Here is a 17,985-nt window from a genome sequence, read left to right as displayed (position 1 = left end):
TTTTTTTAAGTCAGCAGAAGAGGACAAAAACTCCTTCCTTTGCATTTGAAGATGAGCTCTGCTCTCCTGTCTGGACTGCTGGGCACATGGTTTACCCCTCTTTCCCCTTCACCCGCGTGCCTTGGTAAACCTCGTTGTGCCGGGCCCTGGGGCCGTGGTAGGGATGGAGGGCAACCTCAACTCACCCAAATACGCCTGAAGTGGATTGCCTCGAAGCAGCCTTCCATTCTGGGTGAAACGTGACCACCGCCACAGTTGGCATTTCAGAGTCACGCAAAGGCACCCAGACTGTTCCAGTTACCAATACGTTCTGTTTCTTTTTACGGCTGAGTATTATCCCATTGTGTGAATATTACTCAGCCATAAAAAGGGATGGAGTTGGGTCGTTCGTACAGACATGGATGGACCTAGTGTCTGTCATATGGAGTGAAGTAAGTCAGAAAGAAAGAACCAGATGTCATACAGTAATGCATACATGTGGAATCCGGAAAAATGGTATAGATGAACCTATTTTCAGGGCAGGAATCGAGATGCAGACATAGAGAATGAACATGTGCACACAGGCAGGGGGATGAACTGGGAGACTGGGATTGACATATATACGTTACTGTGTGTAAAATAGATAGCTAGTAGGAACCTGCTACATTGCACATGGAGCTCAGCTCGGTACTCTCTAATGACCTGGAGGGGTGGGAGGAAGACCCAAGAGGGAGGGGGCATATGTATACATGTAGCTGATTCACGTTGGTGTGCAGCAGAAACAAACACAACGTGGTAAAGCATCTATAAGCCCAACAAATAAAACAAAACCCAGCACATTCGGTTGGGATGGAGACAAAGTCTTGCAGCTCTGCCTATATTGAAACTCGTATACATACAGAGATGTCTGTGTTATAAGGTGCTATTGAAGCCAGGGGAGGGGGCAACGCATAATGATACGTGATGACTCTAGACAGCTCCTCCACTCCTGCTAAACTGGTCCTCAGCCATCCCTCTCAGAACAGGCACAGACCAGACTTTGGTCATGGAGTGGTCCGAGGCTGCCTGTGGCTATGTGGTCAGCACTGTGCTGGAGGCCCGTGGGCCCCCTGGGTGGTCCCAGGTCAGGAGTCCGGGCTGGGGTCTTCTCACAGAGCCATGGCTTCTTCTCAAGGTATACCCAGCTTTCCTAGACACTGCTCAGACTCGGCCTGCCTACAAAGCCTGGACTGAGCCCATCTCCAAAGATGAGAGAGAAGGTCAGCTTGGGCATCTACCTGGTTTTGTTCAGGAGGGAACTATGCAAACTAGACCTCCATGCAATCTAGAGACATACCCTGAGGGACATTTGGACGAGACTCTGTGACAATGACCCCAACTCCCCGAATCACAGTCACTGACTGTGGAAGTGACTGAAGTCAGCGGGTTCATTGTAAATGGTCCCAAATGTGGGTGGGCAGAGCTGGAGCCCCACAGAGTCAGGGTCCCCACATCCTGCCTCCTTGTCCAGCTCCATGACACCCAGCACTGTGTCACCTCACAGTGAGTGTTGATGGGAGGCCTGGCTGGCTGAGAGATGCCACAGGGCAGACAGATGCGTTTGGCCCCCAGGCCTTGGAGATTGCTGTTCTAGAGTTGGAGTGGTGGGACACCATGAAGCCAGAGGCAGGAAACAGGATCAGTAGACTCGGAAACACTGGCAGCTCCCACAGACCTGCTGACCCTCGGTGTGAGCCCAGAATGGATAAGACCATCACATGTTGGGAGCCTGGCCCAGACCCGCAGGGGGCAGTGAGTATCGTCCAATGTGACCACGAAGGCCAGTGGCATCTGCATGGCAGGAGGCTGCCAGCTCTGGCTTCTCACTCTGCCTACCTGGGCAGATGTTCTCCTCTGCCCTTGCTCGTGAGGACTCATTTCAGGGGCAGGTGCCACAGTTGTTCAGGACAGAAGAAGGCATGCAAGGACCGTGGGCCAGACCCAGATGTTGTGGGGAGACTAGATTTTAGGTATCCATGGGAAGCAGAGCCCTGTGGGCACACAGCAGAGCTTCTGAAGAGTGGCAAGCATTTGTTGGATAAAAAGTGTGTGCTAGGTTGCTTCTGTTGTGTCTGACTCTTGCGACCCCATGGACTGTAGCCCACCAGGCTCTTCTGTCTTTGGGATTCTCCAGGCAAGAATACTGGAGTGGGTTGCCATTGCTTCTTCATAGATAAAAAGCAGGAGAAGGTCTTCCAAGGAACCAGAAACAGCCTTATTCCTTTTATTCATTGACTTTAAACATTTTATATACTGGTGCTGCATTAATGTATCAATAGAAAAAAAGTGGAGGAAAAGTAACCACAATGAAAGGTGAGAGATCAGGGGTAAAGAGGTCACAGGAAGAGGGTGCCATATATGCCAGCATCCTTTGGTCTTAAAGTATCAGTACCTGTATTCCTGACTTGACAGTTGTCACAATTTCAGCAGCTATTACATATACATATCCATCAGCATATATATATACACACACCTGTACATACGTATACATATGTATACCTATATGTTTATATACACATATGTGTACACATAGGTATACATATGTATTAAACTGTTCATTCAGTTCAGTTTAGTCACTCAGTCGTGTCTGACTCTTTGCGACCCCATGAATCACAGCATGCCACACTTCCCTATCACCAACTCCTGGAGTCTACCCAAACTCATGTCCATCGAGACAGTGATGCCTTCCAGCCGTCTCAAAACTGTTCATTACAAAATATTTTATGAACATTCACTCATTCAGTCAAATGACAGATAGTTGAGTCTCTACAAGGTGCCAGATGCTATTTTAGGTAGGAGGAATACGGAAGTGAATGAGACATAAATTTCCTATGCTCTGGAAACCAAAAAATTTGTGTGACTTGCTTTATTACAATATTCACTTTATTGTAGTGGTAAACCCATGATATTGCCAAGATATGCCTATACTTAGTATATTACCTAATGGATTGCTTTTTTTTTTGGTTCAGCTTATTGTATTTGGCATCATTCAGTATGCACACAGTCCATTGGTTGTAATAGTTCTATAGATTCCCATGAGATGCATGTACCAAATCTGATTAGCCATTCTCTTATCTTTAGACCTTTCAATTGTTTCTCAGAATTATTAAAAAATGCTGCCCTAGACAGGCCTGAACATCTTTGTGTGTGTATAAGTGTGTATCTTCAGGATAGATTCTTCATCCAAAACTTTCACAGAAGGTTAAAGCTTTGAAATGAGTTTCATTATGAATTATGTGTTTTGATTAATGCTGTTTTGCCAAATGCAGAAAATCATTTTAATCAAAGGTTAGGGGAAAAACTCCTCTAGGATTCTTTTCCTATTTCCCTGCTTTTCACCATATGCCAAAAAAAAATTTTTTTTAATTATTTTCTTGCCAGTAACTGCTTTTGGCTTAGCCAGCAGCTGAACATCACAGTGGGGGCGGAAAGGAGCATTTTTGCTCCAAATTGCATAATTTGGCAAGCTTTCCTACTACGGTAGTCATGTTTTTGCAAGATTTGGTGAACTTCATAAAGGCTGTCTCTCCATCCGTAATTTATTGCAGGAAACCCTGACAGCATGGCTGTCTGTCTCCCCCTAGACTTCTTCCTCTCTTCCCTGAAGTTCTGTTGGAGATCATTATTTTGGGGATCCCAAGGTCAGGTCCTGGCCAGTGTTGTTGACCTTGCTCCTTCTTTGTTGCCTCTTGTATCTAAACCCTTCCCCTTATAACAAAATGTACTTCAGATATGATAATAGAAGGCCAATGGAGAGCTTAGCTCCCAAACTACACTGGTGTGTGTGTGTGTGTGTGTGTGTGTGTGCTAGGCCATGAATGTGGGCTTCCTGGATGTCTGAGGAAATGTCGTTCCATCTTTGTTTAAGGTGGTGATCATAATCAATAGTGGCAAATATTCTCCAGCATTTACTGTGTATTAGGCACCATGATAGGGCTTCCCGTGTGGCACAGTGGTAAAGAATCCACCTGCCAAGGCAGGAGAAGCAGGAGACGTGGGTTCGATCCCTGGGTTGGGAAGATTCCCCTGGAGAAGGGAATGGCAACCCGTTCCAGTATTCTTGCTTGGAGAATCCCATGGACAGAGGAGCCTGGTGGGGTCCATGGGGTCCATGGGGTCACAAAGAGTCAGACACAACTGAGTGACTGAGCACAGCATGCACATTTATATATAGTTAATCTATATTTATATATGAGATATAATATAAATATGCTATATAAAATGTAGGAATAATATACTGTATTTATATAGAATGCATTTCTTAAGAAAAACATGTGCTGCCTCTTTCTTAGCCAAGACACATAGGGGAAAGTCTCAAAACCTAGGTATAAAGTTGAAAAAGAAAAGAAAACCTAAAGGCAAAACAAACCCAGGAAGAGAAGATGGAAAAATGTAGAAAGCTGGGAAGGAGATGGCCTCTGATTCTGCACTCAACCTGACTCATGCTCAGCGGGGCATGCGTTCGGAGCTGTTTGTTACAGGGCGATGGAGCTGCTGTGATTCATCCTCCTTCTCTTGCTGGGAATCCATGTGACCAAATGGCCTCTTTGAAAAAGCCGCATGACCTTGACCTTTCCCCACGGGCCACACAGATGCGCATGTGGCGAGGAGCCAAGGCAAGTCGGGGACAGTTGGGTGCTTGTGGAGTCAAGCCATGGTGTCCAAATCCAGTTAATCAAGCTGCCCAGGTCCAGCTCCCTGACTTTAGTCCACAGCAGGTATAACACCCGCCAACAGATGAGAAGTTGCAGAAGTAACTCAGTCATAAACGTCTTGTCTCTGAAAAGAGAAAATACCTATAAAAGTGCCTGGCTCATGTTAGGGCCTTAATGGATGTTTGTGGAAGTATTGTTGTTGGAATGAACCCAGCCATGAAAGATCTTGTCTCCCTTCCTGACTCTTAGGTAGTTAGTCAATTCAGCTGGAGGAAAAAAAAAAAAGAGAGCTGAACTACTTTTTAGACATAATAATAATTTCTATTTTCGGTGGTGTTTTCCAGTTTGTAGAGTGCTCCTACATCAATAGCGCTTTTGATTTTTGAGCAGCACTGCAGAGGCAGAGAATGGTAGAGAGAGAACTCAGAGATGGCCGGTGCTTTTCAAGGTCACACGGTCAAGGCAGAGAATGAAATCCAAATTCAGGCTTCTTCTCAAGAAACTGGAGCTGAAGTTTCTTGGCCTCGTTGGTAAGTTTCATTTTTCAACATTTCAAAGGATTAGACTGATGTTCTAATTTAATCAAAAGAAGATTGGAGTTTGAAACATCACATATGGGGCTTGGCCAACCAAGCCACCATTCCTAAACCAAAACGAAGGGATAAACTAAGCCTAAGAGCAGAGAACCCAGTGTTTGAGGGAGAAGATGGTGAAGGGTGCAGTTTGGAACCACATTCTTGCTTCAGCAGTTTCATCCCCTGAACACAGGGGTGATGTTACTATTATAGGAGATTGTAGTAAGGACTTGAAGGGTTACTGCATTCTCAGTGTCTAGCACAGTGCTTGGCACAGAGTAGGTGATTATTAAAAGCAATTTTTCTATTGCTCATTTCCTTCTGTTTCTCTTTCTCTCATCCTCTTGGCATCATTGTCTTCATTCTCATTTGCTCAGGAAAGTACAGGGGTTCTCTCACAAGAACACAGGACTTAGACCACTCATGGGATCCAAACAGAGGCTCAGAGATTCAGAAGGTGGACTGCTGAGAACCAGCTGGGGACCCCGTAAGCTCCAGGACTCAGGAAGTCTGAATGGAAAGGTGGGATTTTTCACATCCCCTCCCCTTACCAGACCAGATCAGAAAGATGACGGAGGAGACTCCTAAGAAAGCTGTGTGTGTGTTGATCACTCAGTTCTGTCCGACTCTAAGTGACCCCATGGGCTTCAGCCCTCCAGGCTTTTCTGTCCATGGGATTCTCCAGGCAAGAATACTGGAGTAGGTTGCCATTCCCTTTCGCCAGGGGATCTTCCTGACCCAGGGATCGAACCCAGGTCTCCTGCACTGTAGGCAGATTCTTTACCATCTGAGCTACTAGGGAAATCAAGAAAACTCTAAGTACAGATAAAATAATAAAGTTGTGTTTTTCAAATCAGAGTCAGCTGGAGGGTATCTTAAGATACAGCTTGCTGCCCCCTCCTTCTAATGTTTCTGATTCAGTGGGTCTGGGCGGGCCCTCCCAGGAGAATTTGCATGTCTCTCGGGTTCCCAGGTGCGGCTCCTCTCTGGGCTGGGGCAGGCTCTTACAGAACCAGCACGTGGTGGCAGTTGTTATGAATTCTTGACCCGTGAAAGAAAAGGTGAGGGGAGGAAGAGCGTCAGGTGCACTCCGGCTTCCTCCTCACCGCAGCAGGTGTTCTGACCTGGTTCCCCTGTGGGCTCGGACCCACCCAGGGGCGGACACAGGGCTTGGAGCCCTGGCGTGGGGAGGGGCGGAGGGGTCAGCTGCTGTCTCTTCTGTTAATCTCGGGTGTGGACAGACCCTTTGAAGAGCACCCGATCCCCGCTCCGCTTTACCGCCAAGAATTAGGGATGCGCAGGACGGGTTAGAATGACCACTTATAAACAGCAACAGTGTAGGGGTAGTTTTTCTTTTTTCTGGAATATGTGCCAATGGAAAAACATGTGCTGATCATGTTAAATCTCTTGCCTGGTGCTTTGGCTTCTTTCTTCCAGGCTTAAGAGTGGTTGTGATCACCAGGTTACACCTTCTTACTTCCTAGGATCCTTCTGAACTAGGCATGCACCTTCAGCTGGGGTAAGTTGAGGTGGTGTCAGTTCACTTTCCACCCTGGATAAACTTCTTTGCAGTCTTAGCAATGGGATCGATAAAGCAGGAAGGTCTTTCCTCCCCACCGCCTTCCTTCCTCCCCTCCCCCGATTAAGCTACACTGTTCATTCATTGTTTTCTAAATGCTCTGGTGGTGGGGAGAGAGACTAAGTTGAATATAAGGAGAAGTAAAGTGTTACTCAAGCATACAGTGTGAAGTGGGGGTGAGCGTGGCTGGGGCGGGGAAGTTTCTCTTGTCTTGTTGTTCAGTTGCTCATTCGTGTCTGACTCTTTGCAACCCCATGGACTGCAGCACGCTAGACCTCCCTGTCCTTCGCCATCTCCCGGAGCTTGCTCAAACTCATGTCCACTGAGTCAGTGATGTTATCTAAGCATCTTATCCCCTGTTATTCTCTTCTCCTCCTGCCTTCAATCTTTCCCAGCATCAGGGTCTTTTCCAAGGAGTTGGCTCTTTGCCTCAGGTGGCCAACATATTTGAATATCAGCATCAGTCCTTCCATTGAATATTCAGGGTTGATTTTCTTTAGGATTGACTGGTTTGATCTTCTCTTATCTGGTGCTTCCTAACTCTGGCCCCATCTAAGAATCACCTTGTAGCTTGTATAAACATTTATATTCAGGATGTGAGATTCTGATTTAAATTCACCTGGGATGGGACCCTTGCTGTTGGAAAATTTCAGTTTCTTCAGGTGATTTTAGTGTGTGGTCAAGCAAGAGATTTGCTTCTCTAAACCAATTTTCCTAAAAAACATCTGGGGTGCTGAGCACAGTTGCATTATCATGGGACTTCCTTTGAACAACCACAAGCCTCAATGAAGTGGCCTGGAGGCTGCCGCCTATGGGATGGCTTAGAAGTCAATGCCCCAGCCCAAGTTTAGACAGGTAAGTGTACATATCTTGAGACCAGGTGGGCAAGATCAAAAAGGCAAGTTCAGAGAGCAACCAAAAATCCCCAGGCTGAAGATGACAGAGTCTGGGCCCAATGCAGGAACGTGAGCTAAAGGTTCAATGCCAAGAGAAGAGACTGAGTCAGATTATCCCCAGCCCAAGGAGACAGTGCAGGGTTAAAGCTGGATTCTGTCCAAGTCAGAAACTGTGAACGTCCCGTGTCCTGGGCTGGAACCAAGTCAGTGGGTGCGAACTCACCTGGGCTGTTCATGTCCAGGTTAGGAATTCCAGGAAGCCAGGAAGCTCTTGAAAGGAGGGAGAGGAAAATAAAGTGTCCAGAGGAGATTGTCTGGTTTCCGTCATGCTCAATGCCAGTTCTGTTACTCTTTTCATAGAACTGACCAGTTTTTCTTTTTAAAAAAATATTTATTGATGTGACTGCATTTGGTCTTGGTCGCAGCATGCAGGATCTTCGTTGCGGTGCATGGGCTTGGTTCCCCCTCAGCTTGTGGAATCTTAGTTCTCCGACCAGGGATCAAACCCACATCCTTTGCATTGCAAGGTGGATTCCTAAGCACTGGACCAGCAGGGACATTTCTGACCAAGTTTTATTTTTTTAATTAGTTAATTAAATTTTGGGGTTGCACTGGGTCTTCATTGCTGCACTCGGGTTTTCTCTACTTGCAGAGTCAGGGCTACTCTCTAATTTTGGTGTGGGGGCTTCTCATTGCAGGGGCTTCTCTTGTTGCTGAGCACAGGCTCTAGGGCTTGTGGGCTTCAGTAGCTGCAGCACGTGGGTTTAGTTGCCCCGTGGCATATGAGATCTTCCCCCAACCAGGGATTGAACCTGTATCTCCCACATTGCAAGGCAGATTCTTAGCCACTGTACCACCAGGGAAGCCTGACCAGGTATTTCTGATGCATGAATACAGCTAAGATGATGGGATCCATCATAACACTCACTGAGAACACTACATTCCTCCCCTAGTATCCTTGGGGGATTCCTCCCAGGACGGCTGGGGATACCAAAATCCATGGATGCAAAAGTTCCTTATATTTTTCTTTTTCTGTTTTTTTTTTTTTTCTGCTTTTTAGTTCTTAAATTATAGTTGATCTACAATATTAGTTTCAGGTGAACCACATAGCGCTTCAATGTCTTTAAAGATTATACTCAATTTAAAGTTATTATAGGATAATGGCTATATTCCCTGTGGCTCAAGCCCCTTGTGCAAATAACATATGCACGTTCCCCCCACCCCCGTATACTTTAAATCATCTCTAGATTGCTTATGATACATAATACAATGTAAATGCTATGTAAAAAGCTGCTGGAACATGGAAATTGTGTGTGTGTTTTGGAACTTTCTGGAATTTCCTTTTCCAAATATTTGCCATCTGCAGTTGATAGAATTCATGAGTACAGAACCTGCAGATATGGAGGGCTAATGGTACTCTCTAAACTTTAATAGCACAAATGAATTATCTGGGGAATCTTGTTAAAACAGTGACTCTAATTCAGTAGGTCTACTGAGGCTATGAAATGAAAAAGCTATGGTTTTTCCAGTAGTCATGTATGGATATGAGAGTTGGACCATAAAGAAAGCTGAGCACCAAAGAACTTATGTTTTGAACTGTGGGGTTGGAGAAGACTCTTGAGAGTCCCTTGGACTATAAGGAGATCAAACCAGTCAATCCTAAAGGAAATCAGTCCTAAATATTCATTGGAAGGACTGATGCTGAAGCTGAATCTCCAATCCTTTGGCCACCTGATGCAAAGAACTGACTCATTGGAAAAGACCCTGGTGCTGAGAAAGACTGAAGGCAGGAGAAAAAGGGGATGACAGAGGATGAGATGGTTGGATGGCATCACTGACTCAATGGACATGAGTTTGAACAAGCTCCGGGAATTGGTGATGGACAGGGAAGCCTGGCGTGCTGCAGTCCATGGGGTTGCAAAGAGTTGAACACAACTGAGCGACTGAACTGACTGAATTTAGTAGGTCTGGGGTGGTGGGGTGGGGGTGTGGGCTAAGACTCTACATTGCTAACAGTTTCCAAGTGATGCTGATCTGAAGACCACTCTTGGACAACACAAGCCTGGAGGACAGGGATGTCTGCTCAAATGCATTAAAGAACACCCGGCAGTGTGCAGTTTGGTTATCCTGCCTGTGGAGGCTGACATCGGATTTTCCCCTTCCTCAGATCTCTCAAGAGAGTCTGTGGTTTTCCCAGGATCCACTTTCTTAAGGAAAGTGACTTTCTGCTGATGTAAGTACGAGGAGAGCATCACATCACAAACAATGAAAGGATAGCATCATGCTGTAAACAAAGTCTGCTTGACATCACCCCCCTCCCTCCCCACACCTGTGCCTCACAGCAGACCAAGAGTCTACAGACTAAGGCAGACTTGCGTTGACCCAGTGAAGCAAGAACCATCAATAAGTAACCTGTTACCTGGGAATGGAGCAACAATTCTTTCATAAATGAATGTCAATGAGGTATAATTTTCTGCTGTAGCAGAATTTCACCACCTGACAGTATTCTTAATATACTTTAATTAAGAGGTTAATCTGTTGTAGAAATTGCTTTTCTCTGAAGCCACCTGAAATCAATTTAAACTCAATTACAAGTGGTTAGCTATTGTTTATGTGGTTAAAGATTAGAGAATACATTTTTGCTTGTCAGGAGCCATCCGAGCAAATTTTGAATGTCACGATCAGAAGAGAAGCTGAATAGCTGAGTGCTTCTTAATGGCCATGGAGAAACCATTAGAAAACGTAATCAGTCATATTTGATGACTTGACCTTGGGACTCTTCTTGAAAAGGGTCTAATCATGTCTGTCCCATAAGTGCCACCATGATGGCTCTGCTGAAATTAATTGATCATTACGTGCTTTCTGAGAGCCTAATATACCCTATTTGATGGAATATAAATTGCAAGAATAATCTGTAAATTATATAACAAGCTTCAGAATACATTTGCCCTCTGTCTTTTTAGCATAGATTAAATCTGACAGCTAGTTTCAAAATGATCAAAATCGTTTAACTCCTCCAATAAGTTTGGAATGCTTAAATTTTACAAAGAAAAAAAAAAAAACCTATCACGTGACATGTGCCCAGTCTAGAAATGTGAATCGCAATCCATTTTTCCGTTAATAAAACATAGAGATTAAAAGAGGTCTGAGAAGGTTTTCTGGGGCTTGAATGCATTATTTTATTCAATTACTTAGTAAAGGGCTTAGCTGTTATTAAAAATTTGGATACGTGTCAGAGACAAGGAAACTGTTTTGAATCATCTTCACTTTCAAGCTAAGTATATGAAAGAATTACACGTCTCTAATTGGCCAGGCAGTTAGCTAATGTGATGATACCCCATAGTTTGGCTGAGCCATCTACAATGACAGCTCCCTCCGCTGATTATTGGTAGGTTAAAAGTTTCTTGTCATCCTTTCAGGTGTCAAAATGATTAATCCAATTACCTCCTCTGTTTCTGTGTATTCTGGGATCAAGACATTCTGCTCTTATCGTATACACAATCCACGACATTTTGGTTAAAGTTGCAAGAAGGTTTCCTCTAGAACTCTTCCCCTACTCCAGAGAATTATTAAAAGAGTTTTCCTTTGAGCCGGCACTTTCATATTTGAGGTAAACATTCCAGGATTTTCTTTCATACATGGTGAATAGTTAACTATTGAGCAGAAGTCCATTGTTTCTGCCTAATTGGCATCATGAGAGACGATCACGTTTTTGGAGACTGAAAAAAAAAGTGGGATCAGGTGGGCACAGTAGTGTTTTGTATAAGAGACGGAGGCAGCTTCCTAGATGCCAGGATGGTGGAAGGTTTTCTGGGAACCGGGCCTTTGAAAGCTAACATCTCCTGGGAGTTGAGTCAGGGGTGAAGTTCAGCCATAGGACCATACTTATTACATTAGGGCTCTTTGCCAGATCCTGGCTCTGTCCTTTAATAGTTGTGAGCCTTTGGGCAGACTTCTTAGCTTCTTGAGGCCTCGGTTCTCCCAACTGTAAAATGGAGATAATCATGAAGGTGAACGGCAGTAGAGTGGATAAAATGCCTGGTAGACTGTCACACGTGTACACTTAGCAAGCTCTTCATCATAACTAAGCAAAGCATACAATGCCTTTGCTGTCTCTCTTTTCTAAGTCCTAATCAGGGGTGCAGGATTTGAGAAAGATGGTTTTTCCTGGCTGGTGAAATTTTTGATATGAAAAGTCTCACCAAGTTACGGAAAGGAAGCGGTCTTTGATTTTTCATTTCAGAGATATCCTTTACGATGACTCTTTCCAGAGTGAGGATGAGAGGTGGGGGAGAGGAAAGATTTTCAAGACAATCTGTTCGGGGAGTAGGGGTCTGAGCTGTCATCTCAGTTCAGCTGTGAACCAGCTGTGTGAGGCTGAGAGTTGGGGTCCCTCCTTCTTTGGGCTCAGTTTATTTGTATAAAATGACAGGGTTGACCAGATGTCTGTTAAGTTTGCTTAGCGCATTGAGACTCCATGGTCTTGTGCTGCTGGCTGTTTCTATAAGACCTTTCCTGCTTCCCACCCAGAAAATGGTTGGAGGGTGGGCATGGATAGTGCAGTCTGGAGAGTGCAGTGACTGCTAGGCTTTCAACCTCCTGACCCCGCTTCTCCTGGCACAGAGGGTCCCACGTGGGTGGCCACATGTGGGTGGCCATTCACTAAGGAAAGGTCACACAGCCTTTAAACCTCATGTCTCCTTTTGAGAAACATAAAACAAAAATTCTCCACTTCCTCAATTCCAATAAGTTTCATACACTTTATGATTTTAGGGGGTGCCTGCTCTGCTTTCCCTGTCTCACCCTTCTTCAAATGAAAAGAGGTCTTAAAAGAGCAGCCTGAGGGCCACATTCAGCCCATGGATGATGTGATTCCACCCCCTCCCCCCAAAGAATTTCCACCACTGGAGTTAACTACTAGCATTTAAAAATTGGAAGATTTCATGTAAAACTCAGATTTCTGGCTTCCTTTGAAAAAATAACAAAGAAGAAACTATCACCAGAACGTCCCCCAGAAGGATGGCCTGGTTCTTACATCAGTGGGTGAAGAATCTGGCCAAGACATGAAAAGGGCAACACCCAGACTCTGTCCTCTTGAACTTCTTTGAACTGGCAGAAGATCATCATGTGGACCAGTCACCCCGAGGCCCTTGTTGCAAAGGAGCCTGTGGAGGTAACCTCACTCCTGCCTGCTGGCTGGCTTCACTCCTTCAAGCTGCCCACCAGACCTCCTAAGCACATGTGTGTGCCCCTCTTGTGGGTTCATACATGAAGTCTAACCTCTCAGAGTTCCAGTTCCTTAAGATTCAATACTCACAGGGCTTTCCTGGTGGCTCAGTGGTGAAGAATCCTTCCCAGCTGGGACTAGTGGTAAAGAATCCTCCTGCCAATACAGGATACACAGGTTTGATCCTGGGACTAGTGGTAAAGAATCCTCCTGCCAATGCAGGATACACAGGTTCGACCCCAGGGTGGGGACAATCCCCTGGAGAAGGAAATGGCAACCCGCTCCAGTATTCTTGCCTGGAAAATTCCATGGGATACATGTACGCATATGGCTGAGTCCCTTTGCTATTCACCTGAAACTTTCACAACATTGTAATCGGCTATACCCCAATACAAAATAAAAAGTTACCAAAAAAAAAAAAAAAGCGCACTGTCCCTGGGAATGATTTTCCTTAGAGGCTAAGTCATCTTCCAGCTCTGAATTTCTATGATTCTGTTTTCCTTTGCTGTCCCACAAGAGCTGTGCCTTTTGGCCACATGTGAGGACTCATCCTTAGTGTAAACCCACATGCGACTTCCCATGACACACCACGGTGTGTTTGCCAATCAGACCACAGGTGAGTCCTGTTGAAAACAATCCTGAAAAAATCTGACCCAAGAGCAGGTTTGTATTAGAACCTAAGCTTCACAAAATTCGAGCTAGTGAGGACCACACCAGCAGGGGCTCATGTCAACCCATGGCATTGAGCGCAATGTGCGGGTCAATGACTGACCTCAGATTGAGTCAAAGGCCATGAAATCAATATCTACAGAGTAACCTTTGTCCAGTATTCAGCATTACCTTGAATCGAGTCCTTCACTTGAGAACTCATTGACTGAAGTAAATGTAGGAGCAGGTGCTGGCGGAATACACGTGCAGACAAAAGGAAATTCCAACTGAGAAGATAATCGCCATTGATTTAGTCACACAATGAAGGGTTTCACTCCCGTGCAAAATACTTTAACAGGCGAAGGTTCTCTGCTCTGTACTCTAAAAATTCTAACTCCATTTCCCTAGAAATAGCATGCAGACTATGTCACATTCAGTTCCTTCTGTCAGCTGAACTGTCTGGCATGGAATTTGGGGGCTGATTCATTTTGTCTAAAAAGGAAAAAAAATAGGTCATTTGCTTTTTCTCTCCATAATTCTTTTGTTCATTCATTGGGTACTTCAGCCAAATCCTATTGAAGGAATGAAGTGTGCCTTACACAGCGTGCAGATATGGTGTGAGGTTAGCATTCTCCAGTAAAGCTGTCCGAATATTTTTATAAACTAGTTAAAAATACAAATTCTGCCATCCTCCGGGAACCATCATATCTGTATCTTGTCCTCTGACCTTTTGTATGTGTATTTCCCAGGTGGCTCCGTGGTAAAGAATCTGCCTGCCAATGCAGGAAATGCAGGTTCAATCCCTAGATGGGAAGATCGCCTGAAGAGGGAAATAGCAACCTACTCCAGTATTCTTGCCTGGAGAATCCCATGCACAGAGGAGCCTAGTGGGCTACAGTCCATGGGGTTGCAAATAGTCAGACACGACTTACCGACTAAACAACAATAAAAAAGTGAATACACAAATTTTTCATTTATCTTTTTAACTCTATGCATTTGCTACATAGACTTCATTTTTAACGAGTAGAGAGGAATCAATCAAATGATATATATGCCATTGTGGCAGATTGCAAAACCGTCTCTAATTCTTTTGGGGGTGGAATGGGGCAGGGAGAGAGTCACATGTTGGACAGCATGTGAAATCTTAGTTCCACGACCAGGGATTGAACCTATGCCCCCTGCCTTGGAAGCAAGGAGTCTTAGCCACTGGACCCCCAGCGAAGTCTGCATCCCTCTCTGTTTCTGTCTCCTTTGCAATGTGACTTTATAGCCTCTCCCATCAGGGGATACAGTTGCTTTTCTAACCCTTGGAATATGGGCTGGCCTTGTGACTTGCTCTGACCACCCAAATGTAGCAGTAGCAAGTGATGGCATGCTGATTCCAAGCCGATGCCTCGAGAGGCCTTCAGTACTTCTGCTTGCCTTCTTGGAACACTGCTATAGACTATTATCATGAGAAAAAAACCTCTAGCTAGCCTACTAGAGTCTAAGAAACCACGTGGCATGGGGGCTGGTCACCCCAGCCATCACAGCGACCCCTATCCAGACCAATCAGCTCCTGGTTATATGTCATCTAAAATCATGGACAGATAATTCAAGTACTAATAAAAGCAATGGTAATTTTTGTTTGCTAACATTCATTGAAATCTTGTTATAGGTGATCAATTAATCTGTGTCCTTCCTTCTTTTTAGACTTAATTGTCTCTTCATTTACTAATACCCTTAACTAACATTTACCAAATGCCCTTAGATAGGTATTTGATTAGATTCACTCATTCACTGATATCTCTGTGAGCTGGGCATGATCCATATTTGAGGATACAACAGTGACTATAAAAAGATGCTATTCTTGGGGGCTTCCCTGGCAGTTCAGTGGTTAGAACTCCATGCTTCCACTGCAGAGGGCCTGGGTTCCATCTCTGGTGAGGGAACTAAGATTCCCACAAGCTGTTTGGTGCAGGCAAAAAGAAGAACATTTCCTGTTCTTAAAAAATTTACATTCTAGTGGAATAGGGGACATGCAATAGACAAATTGATGGCATGTCAGTTGGTAATAAGTGTCATAAGAAAATAAAAAGCAGGGAAGAGAGATAGTGACAGAAGCAAAGTAGAAAGAATAAAGAATGTTTTGTGAAGGTGATCCAATAGAGAATAAATCTAAATTTTGTTTTGAAGTCTTGAAATTGTTAGATGCTTTGTTTTTTCTTTAGGATAAATTCAGGTAATCTCAATCTCTTTAGGGCAACAGTTGTAACTTGCTGAAAGGCCCTCTACATTGCGTTTGTACACCTTTAGAGAAGGTCCCTTGGAAAAGGAAAATTATCTTAACCAGCAGGAGCATCTGACCCTGGAGGTCACCTTGTCCTTAACTTGTCAAACACCGTTTGCAGCCAGTCTGACGTCAATCAGCAAGGGTTGACATATGATTCATCCGAGCTCGTACCATTGTTGGTTCCTGTTATTGTTTTTCCCCTCACATTGTAGTTAATCATTTGTTTGAGTTCGGTTAAACACTCACGTGCTTTATTCGGCCTTTTCCTACAGTTTCATCTGGGCCAAACCCTTGGTGAAAGTGTGCATGTGAGTCAGGTCTCTATTAATGATCTAAGGCCTTCTCTCCTGTTCCCGAGGGGCCAGCACACTAAGGGATGAGAAGCTAGAAGAAATGAATCCGGTTTGTAAGCCAAAATCACAAATATCCTTAAGTTGGAGAACAGAATGCGTTTTTTCTTGCTATGAGCCAACTTCAGAGAATCTCGAAGGTTCTCTTTTTGCCTCTGAAGTTACTGTCAAGTCTTAAAATAATTCAATCCTGAGCCACTGACCTGAATCCACTACAAATAACCAGAGAAGGAAGGATGATGGGGATTTAAGGATAAACACAGGAAGGACAGAGACCAGACTCCACCAGGATTTCAAAAACCCAGATCTGCTTACAAAGTACGTTCTAACTCAAAGTTGCTGAGTTGAAAAGTCACCCCCTAAGATATGCAGACACAAAGGGAAGAGTTTAATAAAACTCTCCTCTTCCTAGCCAGGGGGAGGGAACCGAAAACAGCAGGAGGCTTTTTAGCAAGTTTTTCTTTCCTTCTTTCCTTCCTTTCTTCTCCTCCCCACTGCTTTCCCTCCCTCCCTCCTTTCCCTTGCTCCATGCCTCTTTCTTTCTTTCCTTCCTTCCTTCTTTCTTCTCTTTCTGCCTAAAATATCCTTCTTCTTAGCTTGACAGCATACAGGACAGACCCTCTGGCCCTGACTTGCACCTTCTGGATTGAGAAGCCTTCTTCTTCCTACCCACTTGTCAGAAGGCTCTTTGCCCTCAAACCCAAAAAGAGGTAGATCTCCTTACCATCCACAATCTATTTCTGATCAGGCTCCAAATGAAACTTCAGACTAGCTTCGAGTCTTTCAAAGTCAGGCCACGCCACTAAGTCTGGGCCCTGCTTGCAGAAACGACTAATGATTTGTTGGTAATCTTCCCAAATTCAAGGAGCCTACAAACTCTTTAAACGGGGCTTTGGAAATGAAAAAGAAGTTTCCCTTCTTAGTTCATCTCCTCACCATCTGGCTAAATGTTATCATCCTTATTGCACTATGATTAATTTTTTTATGCCATAGATTTCTGCTAATTAATTGCAATGACCAAGAACAGGAAATTTCAGCAGGACCAGATCATGTTTACCCGGAATGGCCAAGTTGGAGAACGGTTCTTTAAGAGGCGTTCCTTGGGATTGACAAATTTCAAAAGCCGAGTGGAGTCTCTGAGATCAACCAGCTCAAGTAGTTCACTGATAGATGAGGAAACCTGTGAGAGTTAGCCCAGCTCATTAGCAGCTGGTGCATTGGTGCACGCACGCTTAGTCATATCCAATTCTGCGACACAATGGACTGTAGCCCCCCAGGCTCCTCTGTCCATGAGATTTCCCAGGTAAGAATACTGGAGTAGGCTGCCATTTCTTCCTCTAAGGGAATCTTCCTGACCCAGAAATCAAAATCTGAGTCTCCTGCATTGGCAGGAAGATTCTTTACCACCGAGCTCCATTTACAGTGAGCCAGGAAGCCCCATCAGTAATACAGCAAGGACAAAAATCCTAATATCCACATCTCTGGTCCAGGGATGTTGGTACCAGGCTCTGCTGCCTCAAGAACTAGTTCAAACCAGAAGCAGCCACTCTTCTCCGTTTGGGTGGAATCATTAGCTCCAGGATGGAATTTGGTCAAATGTCTCATTGCATCATCACATGGCTTTGAAACTCCAAGTTCTCTGGACATAGAGTTCTTGTCTAAGTGATGTGAACCAGTAAGTTTTCTGGAAAAAAATCAGTCCAAATACTTGGCTGGTGTCTTGGAGAGGAAAAAAAAAAAAAAAAAAAAAAAAAAAAATTGGGGT

General features: G+C 44.5%; 1 long non-coding RNA gene across 1 annotated transcript in view; it reads left to right on the top strand.

Annotated features, from left to right (window-relative positions):
• Positions 1-7,600: 7,600 nt before the first annotated feature.
• LOC104985462 overlaps positions 7,601-17,985 on the top strand; it is a 30,909-nt gene continuing 20,524 nt past the window's right edge. Inside the window, exon 1 of the long non-coding RNA XR_824897.1 lies at positions 7,601-7,682. This is a non-coding gene — a long non-coding RNA (uncharacterized LOC104985462). The remainder of the gene's footprint in view (positions 7,683-17,985) is intronic.

The sequence above is a fragment of the Bison bison genome, unplaced genomic scaffold, assembly GCF_000754665.1.
Source record: "Bison bison bison isolate TAMUID 2011002044 unplaced genomic scaffold, Bison_UMD1.0 scf7180017864048, whole genome shotgun sequence".
Lineage (NCBI taxonomy): Eukaryota > Metazoa > Chordata > Mammalia > Artiodactyla > Bovidae > Bison > Bison bison.
The sequence above is the reverse complement of the archived record's forward strand: the minus strand, read 5'-3'. Positions and strand labels throughout refer to the sequence as shown.